Source organism: Callithrix jacchus, chromosome 2 (genome assembly GCF_049354715.1).
Source record: "Callithrix jacchus isolate 240 chromosome 2, calJac240_pri, whole genome shotgun sequence".
NCBI classification, from domain to species: Eukaryota; Metazoa; Chordata; class Mammalia; order Primates; family Cebidae; genus Callithrix; species Callithrix jacchus.
The window spans coordinates 124,673,894-124,683,434 of record NC_133503.1 but is presented as its reverse complement, the minus strand read 5'-3'; positions in this window follow the sequence as shown (position 1 = coordinate 124,683,434).

The following is a 9,541-nucleotide window of genomic DNA, read 5'->3' as shown; positions in this document are numbered from 1 at the left end:
ACTGCTAATAAGATAATTTTGGCTCTACTGCTTAAATTCTAGAAAATGGTACTGCAATACTTTTTAAAGCATAAAACCAGTTTAATACTTAGCATTTTACATTGGCTTGAAACTAAATAATACAAAGCCTAAGGTATTATTGACATATCCATGGGGTGATTATGAATAAAATAGGACAACACACAGTTCACCAGAGTAAATATATAAATCCAGTACTCAACTCTATTTTATCATATAAAAATTTGTACAGTAATATTATCTTATGAAGTCTTGTGAATATTAAGTGGTAAATGGCTAACATGGATATATTTATAGTAGTGTGAAAGAGATGACAATCACCACAAAGTATTTTGTTAAAAAAATTAAGATGCTGAAAATTTTCCCTCTCTCAAACACATGCACAAACCTCAGTTTAGTATTTGTAAACAAAAAATTATCATCTCGACATTCAAAAATCTGTGCTCTTACCAGTAGAATAAAGATCAAATACCTTAACTGTCAGGCTGTATGTAAGTAGCCTTACAAAAATGTTTCTCCAAATCTATAGTATACATGAAAGGAACCCTCTGATCAACCCAAAAGGGTTTCCTATTTGTTTTGCACAAAATACTTGCCAAGCTTCTTTTCTCCCCACGGTTTTATTTGCTAGTTTCTTTTTGCGAGACACTCACTAGTATCTTCTGCTTATAGAAATCCTACTCTTAATGCAAGACTTTGATTCTAACATTCTTCATGAGTAATATTTTGATTGACTCAAACTTGGGCAGCCACACAATACTTTCGATTATGTATGTATATGTATGCCTTTTCTCTCTAAGCAGTGAATCACACTTTTTACAAGATTAGGGTATATTCTTCGCCTTATGTTGTGTATTCAACATTGAACTCATGCCCCATGTTGCACAATTTACAAAGGACTGTTGATGACCGTGTTACTACTGATACTCAACATTGTACATCTTCAGGATCTTTATAGTCACAGTGTGCATAATTCAGTTCAGGTGAAAAAAAAGTTTTCCTGCAAATATTGGATTTGGTATAAGATTTATCAAGTATGACTTAAAATAGACATTAACAGGATTTAAAGTACAAAATTTAAGGACAAATAGAATAAGTAAAGTTAGGTAACATTGCTTCTAAATCTTTATCTTGTACAGAGAAGACACATATCAAATAAAGATCAGTCTGGATATTTGATCTCTAATTTATAGACATACATAAAATCATATTCCCAATATTGAGAGAATACATGTTATTTCAAATAAAAATGTAGTAGTACTAACTACTTACCACATATTGTGTTAGGTCACTAAGCACATTTCAATGCAAGCAAAAAATTATGGCTATTAATCACATAACCTGGTCGGTCAGAAATGAATCTGATCAGAAGGCTATGCCTCTCTTTTGTGTAAACACTGAGTATAGTAACGACAGGGATAGCACTGAAAATCAATGAATAAAGAGTTGACACTTTACTAAATGGTATTGGAAAAAGTAGACACAATAAGGAAATAAATAGATTTCCCATCTTGTTCTAAAACTAGGGTCCATATAAATTAAAGCTGAAAATATGAAAATGAAACTTTCACAACAAATTAAAGCTGAAAATATGAAAACGAAACTTTCACAACTTATGAGAATATAGTGGACAATAAATTTCTGACCCTTAGTAATGAAGGATTTTTTAACCAAGGACTAAATTTGTATAAATAAGAAAAAATTGATGTATTTCAAAATATTAAAATTAAAATCTTGTAATGAACTAAAGAGAATGTTAATTCAATGGATTCCTACATTAAATTTACTCAAATTAATTTATTGAAAATTAAACAAGCTCCACAAATCAGTGAGTAGAGACAAAGAACTAAAGGGAACATGAATGAAAAATACACAAGTAAATCATCATTGCAGAAACTGTAACAGCCTATGTATATGTACGTATAGAGCCATGTGTCACTTGTCACTTAACGACAGGGACATGTTCTGAGGAAATTGGTCCCTAGGTAATTTTGTTGTTGTATAAGCATCATAGAGTGTACTTACACAAACCTAGATAGTAAAGCCTAACCCGCCTAGGATATATGGTGTAGCCTATTGCTTCTAGGCTACAAACCTGAACAGCATTTTTCTGTGCTGAATACTGTAGGCAGTGTAACACAATAGTACGTTTTTGTGTATCTAAATCTATCTAAACACAAAAAAGGCACAGTAAAATATGCTGTAGTGAATAAAAAATGGTACACCTACATACCATTTATGAGACACATGAATCATAAATGAAGCTTGCAAGACTGGAAATTACTCTGGGTGAGTCCATGAGTGAGTGGTAAGTGAATGTTGAGGCCCAGGACATTACTGTTCACTACTGTAGACTTTATAAACTATACACTGATGCCACACTAAATTTATAAAAATATTTTTCTTTTTTAATAGTAAATTAACCTTAGTCTACTATAATTTATTTACTCCATAAACTTAATTTTTTAACTTTTTTACTCTTTTGTAATAAAACAGTTTGAAACATACATTGTGTAGCTTTACAGAAATGTTTTCTTTATTTATAACTTTATTCTATAAGCATTTTTCTATTTTAAAAAATTTAAACTAGTTTTTACTATTTAAAATGATTTGTTAACAACTAAAACACAAAGTCACACATTAGCCTAGGCCTACACAGGGTCAGAATTAGGAATATTTATATGTTTTATTTCCACATCTTGTCTCACTAGAAAGTCTTCAAGGGCAATAACACACATGGAGCTGCCATCACCTATGATAACAAAGCCTTCTGAAATATTTCATGAAAGACCTGCCTGAGGCTGTTTTACAGTTAACTTGAAAAAAATATGTAAGTACAAGGGCCGTTAAAATAATGATAAAAATTACAGTAAATACATAAACAGTAACATAGTCACTTACTATGAAGTATTAAGTACTATATATAACTGATTATGCTATACTTTTTTTTTTGACTGGCAACACAGTAGTTTTGTTTATGCCAACATCAAATGGATGATGCAAATTTGATTTGATTTGATTTTTGGGGATGCTGCTCTTTTGCCCAGGCTGGAGTACAGTTGCATGGCAATCATGGCTCTCTGCAGCCTCAACCTCCTGGGCTGTAGCAGTCCTCTTGGCTTAGCCTTGAGAGTATCTGGGACTAAAGGTGTGTGCACACCATGTGTGTGTACACATGGCTAGTTTTTGTATTTTTATGGAGATGGGGTCTCACCACGTTGCCCGGATTGAGAACAATATAAATTTTACAAACATACATTATAGCACTATGTACTTTACAGGATATAAATAGGGAAATAAATACATAATCATATATAGATAGAATAAACAACTTCAAGTTTAAGCAAAGAAGAAAAGAGTGAGGTAAGAAAGGTGCTTTAACTAGTTTTCTAATTCCAGAACTTTGGGAGGCCAAGATGGGCAGATCACCTGAGTTCAGAAGTTTGAGACCAGCCTAGAAAACATGGCAAAAATCCGTCTCTACTAAAAATGCAAAAATTAGCAGAGCATGGTAACACACACCTGTTATCCCAGCTACTCGAGAGGCTGAGGCAGGAGAATTGCTTAAACCTGAGAGGTGGAGGTGGCAGTGAGCCAAAATTGCACCACTGTACTCCAGCCTGGGTGACAGAGCAAGACTCCATCCCAAAAAAATGAAAAAAGAAAAAAAAGAAATATTATGAGACAAATAAGACATAAAAACATTTTACTTCTGAGTATGATATACATGAGGTTTATTACATATTTAAAAGTAATCAGTTTAAAAATAAGAATACTTTTATAATTGTTAATTTAGAAACTTATTAAGTTCAAAGATATCAATTTAGAATATTTCTTGTTTGTCTATTTATAGTAATTCATACAGATGCTATTTTGCAAATAAATTCATGTTTCCTGTGATACCAAATCTTTTAAACTTTACAGAGGAGAAAACATAAATAATCCTTGTTATCCTATGCATAATAATATTATAGTAGATTTCTATATTAGATACACCTCTTAGAAACCTCAAATGACCAGAAATATTCTTTGATTAGTAGACTTGTTAGTTCCATTAAAGTAGTGGCCTATATCATACATTATCCTAGACTTATTTTTACTTTTCTAGGAAAATGTCAACAACATTTAACATTATTTTATTCAATAATATATACCATTTATTATTTTGCATTTACCTGAAAAGAGGCACACATCATCTTTCTTGGAAAGCATAGAAGGACTATGTGTTTATAAAATGACATTCACAAATCATAATTTTATAAAATGTAAGTGAAGTTAAAATTGGCCAAATATAGTGATATGGTTTGGCTGCATTCCCACCTCATTTTGAATTGTAACTCCCATAATTCACACATGTCATGGAAGGCACCCAGTGGGAGGTGATTGAATTATAGAGACTGGTCTTTCCTGCACTCTTCTAGTGATAGTGAATGAGTCTCAGGAGATCTGATGGTTGGAAAAAAAAGACAAGCTCTCTTGTCTACCACCATGTGAGATGTACCTTTCACCTTCTGCCATAATTGTAAGGCAGAATCCCAGCCACATGGAACTGTAAGTGTGTTCAACCTTTTTCTTCCCAGTCTCAGGTATGACTTTATCAGCAGTGTGAAAATGGACTGATACATATAGTTCATTTTGTTGAGACTAAGCACACAGAATTTATCTAACAAATATTTCAAAACTGTTTCTTATGCTTCCGAATCAGTTCTAAGCACCTTATAAATGTGATCTCATAAAGCCTTATGCCAATCCTGTGAGGTAGGCACTAAAATTACCCTCATTTCACATATGTGAAATCTAAGGCCCTATAAGTTTGCTTAATATTACATAGCTTGTAGATGATACATTCAGCCCATGAACCTGGCTCTAAACATGCTGTTTCTAACTACTCTGTTATGTTCTAATTACTGGGGAACTGCTATTTTTGACATCTGTATGCACTGGTGTCAATCTGAAATTTAATTGAATATATGATTTGCGGTAACCTGATTGGTCTTCTTGTAGATACACTTGGGCTTGTTGAAATACACATGGTCCAATCTAGGCATTGTAACAATCGTGCTAACATGTCAAAACAAGAAATTCAGTGACTCACTGCAAAGGTTTCCACTGCCAAGGTGATTTTCCTTTCTACTAAAGGAAGATGCAGCCCCAGTATAAGAAACTTCTGAATATAACAGCACAAGATCTACACTAAGCCTACTTTTTCTACAACTGAAATAGCCTACAGTCCTTAATTAAAGCAAAAATTAATCAGGTTCAACAGTGAAGACAGATCACCTTTTCTTTGATCTTTGAAAGATGCAACACTGCCTTATCATCTCAAGCTCCAGCCATGATGTGTTTTTCTTCTTTAGCAGGATTGACTCAATGTGGAAGACGTAAGTAGCAGATTCTTCAAGTTGTCACTGCGGCAGAAATTTCACTGGGAGTCCTGTTTTCTGTTACAAACCTGATTTGGCATATTGATTAATTTAATTAAGTAAGAATAAAATTGGCCATCTATACTACATGAGGTGCTGAGGTAGATACTTTGGGAAATTCAAGATTTATATTGCTCTCAAGATCCCACACTCTAAGGCACATCTTATTTGACCACATTTCCTGCCTCAGATTGTGATATGTCTTTACTCCAAGTTGCCCAGTCAGTTTTCTCTATGTACAGACTTGGGATTCAATAGTTCTGTGGGTACCAATCCATTTTTTGTTTTTGTCAATAATAGACCTTGATAAAAATTATCTGAATTCTAAAAGAAAAAATTATTTTTGTTAAATTTTTTATTCATATTATAAATGGCATGTGAATAGAGTGAAGCCAGTAATTCTGTTGTTTTGGGGATAGGGTGTTTAATTTTTCAAGGAATTATGCTTTATTTACATTTCAAACATATGCTCAATAAATGTAGATGTGGAAGAAGGAATAGGAAGAGTAAGAGGGTTGGAAGATGATGATGAAGCTGTCTGCAATGTACCAGGAGGGATAGTCTGTACATTTATAGTGTATTATGGAATAACAACCCATAGCATATTATAAAAATCTCTAGGGAAATATTTCTTAAAATACCTATTGAAATAAAGTCAAAATTAATGTCTTAGTCAGCTTAGGCTGCCATAACAAAATGCTATAGACTGAATAGCTTAAACAGTGGAAATTACTTCTCACAGTTCCAGAGGCTGAAAAGTCCAAAATCAAAGTCTCAGCACAGTCAGTTTCTGGTGAGAACCATCCTTCTAGTTTGTAGATGGCCACCTTTCCACTGTGTCTCCACATGGTGGAGAGAGTGAGCTCTGGTGTCTCTTCCTCTTATAAATTACCACATCTACTGTATTAAGTCCCTGCCCTTATGACCTCATTTAATTTTTAACACCTCTTCACAGGCCCTGTCTCCAAATACATTAGGAGTCAGGACTTTAACATATGAATTTTGGGAAACACAAATATTTCTACTCTGTAACAATATATAAAAGGCTGTTGACTGCAATAAAGATTCCTTGATCCCAAGAACTAAACAGTAACAGGCCACTGGAGAAATCAATTGAAACAGTGCCAATTGATTATGTATTGCATGTGACTTTCATTTTAGTGGCTCTCTATATTAAAAGAAAGATCAGAAACAGAAATTCCAAGGGCTGAGGTCCTTTGAGATAACTTACACAGATAATAAAACTCTGAAGATGGTATAAAATCTTCAGAGCAGTCACTAAGCTTTGAGCAGTCACTATGCTTTAGATGAAATAATAAGGTGAACAAGAATATATTCCAAACCATCAATATCTTGAAATTTAGAATCACTTTAAGACAATCCTATTGCCAAGGAATGTAACTGAAAACCTTGAGCCATGAATTGTTGAGGAGAATTACCAGATTTATCAGGATGGCAGATAAATGTCTAGGGAAATAGTGCTCAATGCAGCCTTATAAAGATAGTGATAAAACATTAGTAGTAATTGGAATACATAATCTTCAGTCATCAAAAAAAAAAAAACTAACAGAAAATAAGGCTAGGGGATTATTCTTTCACTCATCCCCACTCTCTTTGTTATTTCTTTTTTCCCCATCACAGATTCATTTTGTTCTCTACAAAATCTTACTTTTAGTTTGCTGCATTTAAGCTATATTGCAATTTGGTTCAACTAAGCATATATATATTATTTGAGAAGAAGGAGATAGAAAATTAGCAGAAAAATGCTTTGTTGTTCATGTTATGCTTAATATGGCCTCAAGTCAATATTTAATTTGAAAAATTTGAAATCACCTATGTCCAAAGAAATTATACATCTCTAGCTTTCAGGGATATTTGTTTTGTTTTTAATTCATAAAAATAATTATTAATGTTGGTACTTGTGGGTGCAAATGACAATTTTTATTCTGCTAGCTTAAAAGCCTTTTGATTGCTTTAATTCTTTCCTTCATGCACAGGCAAATGCCATTCATGTTTCTTTTCCATATAGTAGCCTAGCAACTGCAAATTTCAAGAATTTTTATAATAACATCCTCCGAATATTTTAAAAATGATGTCACCCTCTCAAATCCAAGAGAATACTGCTACTTGGTCTTGCAAATGTCCAAGGCAATCATTTCTACTTGTTAGAAATTTACCTTGGTAATCTTTCTATGTTGTCAAGAAGTTCAGTTTGATCTCCCAAAATGCCAAACCTCGACTTATAAAAATACTCAAAATGACAACAACAACAAAAATCAAAGAATAACATAATTTGTAATCTAGAGGACAGTAATGCTGCTTCCTGATTTCTGGATTTTTAAAAGATGAATAATGCAATCAATGTATTCAGACAGCAAAATTAAATCAAGCTCTGATAAATATACACAAAAATACATGAGCAAGAGTCAAGTAAGATTGATTTCCAAAAGCCACAAAAGAAAAGATATTTTGAATTTAAGTTAATTCAGGCTTAAGAACTAATTTAGAAAGGTAATTTCATAGATGATGATGAGAGTAGAATGTTGTTACACCACATAGGGAATATTTTAAATTACTATTCTCCTAGCAAGTCGGGTTGCTAGAAATAAAACACAGGACTGTCAGTTAAAGTTGAATTTCAAATAAACAACAAATAGTTTTTTAGGGTAAGCATGTCCTGTAAATTACTTGGTATAAATATACCCCATGCAATATTTGGCATCTACTTAAAGTAAAAAAGATATTTTTTGTTTATCTGGAACTCAAATTTAATTAGGCTGTCATATTTTTATTTGCTAAATGTGGAAACTCTACTAATACAAGATTTTAAATAGAACTATAAAATAAATTGGTTATCTTGCTTACATTAGGGACTAAATAAATGTCTGGTTAGCGGAACTTATACCTTTTCTTTTAATTGATGCATCATAAGCTCAACTAGATACTTTAATTAGGAAATGATATGTGAAACAATTATGACTCGTGAGCACATTTTAGAATTACAATCTCTAAATAACTTATTTGTGCATATTTTTGTTTATTCAATGAATAATAACTTATAGGAGTAGTTAGCACATTCATATTTTCTTAGAATCATTTTAAATAAAAATACTGTTCAAGAAAATATCATGGTGAATTAGAAAGGCAAGAGCACTGCAGAGAGCTATAATCCTTTCAGATTTGAAGGATAGAATGAGACTGTGTCAGCAGGACTAGCTGCCCAATTGAATTGAGATGATGTAGTTGGACATTTAAAAAAGCAGAGTAGTAGATGCAGGGTCACATCAGAGATTGAAATGAAGAAAGTCCTTGTTGTCATTTTTATTTCACCAATTGGAATAAGTCTTCAACTTGTGAAAAGTGGTGCACAGATCCTGGAAATTGAAACTCTTTACTAAAGCACAGGCAAATGCAGGGCAATCAATGGCAATATCGGATTGAAGCGCATGCCTGTTAATCAATGTGACTTAACCCTGATTTGGGGAAAAAATTATTTTGAGAATGAGAATATCAACCCTGAGCACTCCTCTGCGTTTCTGCTGAGAGTAGCGATTATTTCTTATCAGTGATGATATGGAGCCTTCCCAGGTGAAGGATGTGCAAGAATAATGGCCGTGGTGGATGGGAGCTGGGTAAAAGCCAATTCTGCTGCAGCTAACACGCTGTGTCTGAACACTAAGCAAGATAGCAGTTTTCATACAGTCTCAGCTTCTAATGCTGGGTCAATAGCTTACTTGCGAAACTTGTGTAAGTCGTTTTACCTGTCAGCTCTTTTTTATATATATAAATGAGATGAACTTAAAGGTCTTTTCAGTTCTTACCAACTTTGACTATGCCACTGATAAGGACCCTTAAGAATTAGAATATTTAATTGCATTATTTGAATTTTTGCTTTGGCTAATGAGTATATAAGTACTGAAATTTTGTTTCCTGGGATAGTACATTTGGAGAGAATACTCTGTGTATTTCTAAGTCCCCATTCTATCTTTTTATTCACTAAATTTTAGTCATTTATGCAAGTCGACCGGACCCATGCCACTGGTTTTATAAGAAGTTGGACACTTAAAGACATTAATGGTGATTATCAAACTTAGGAACAG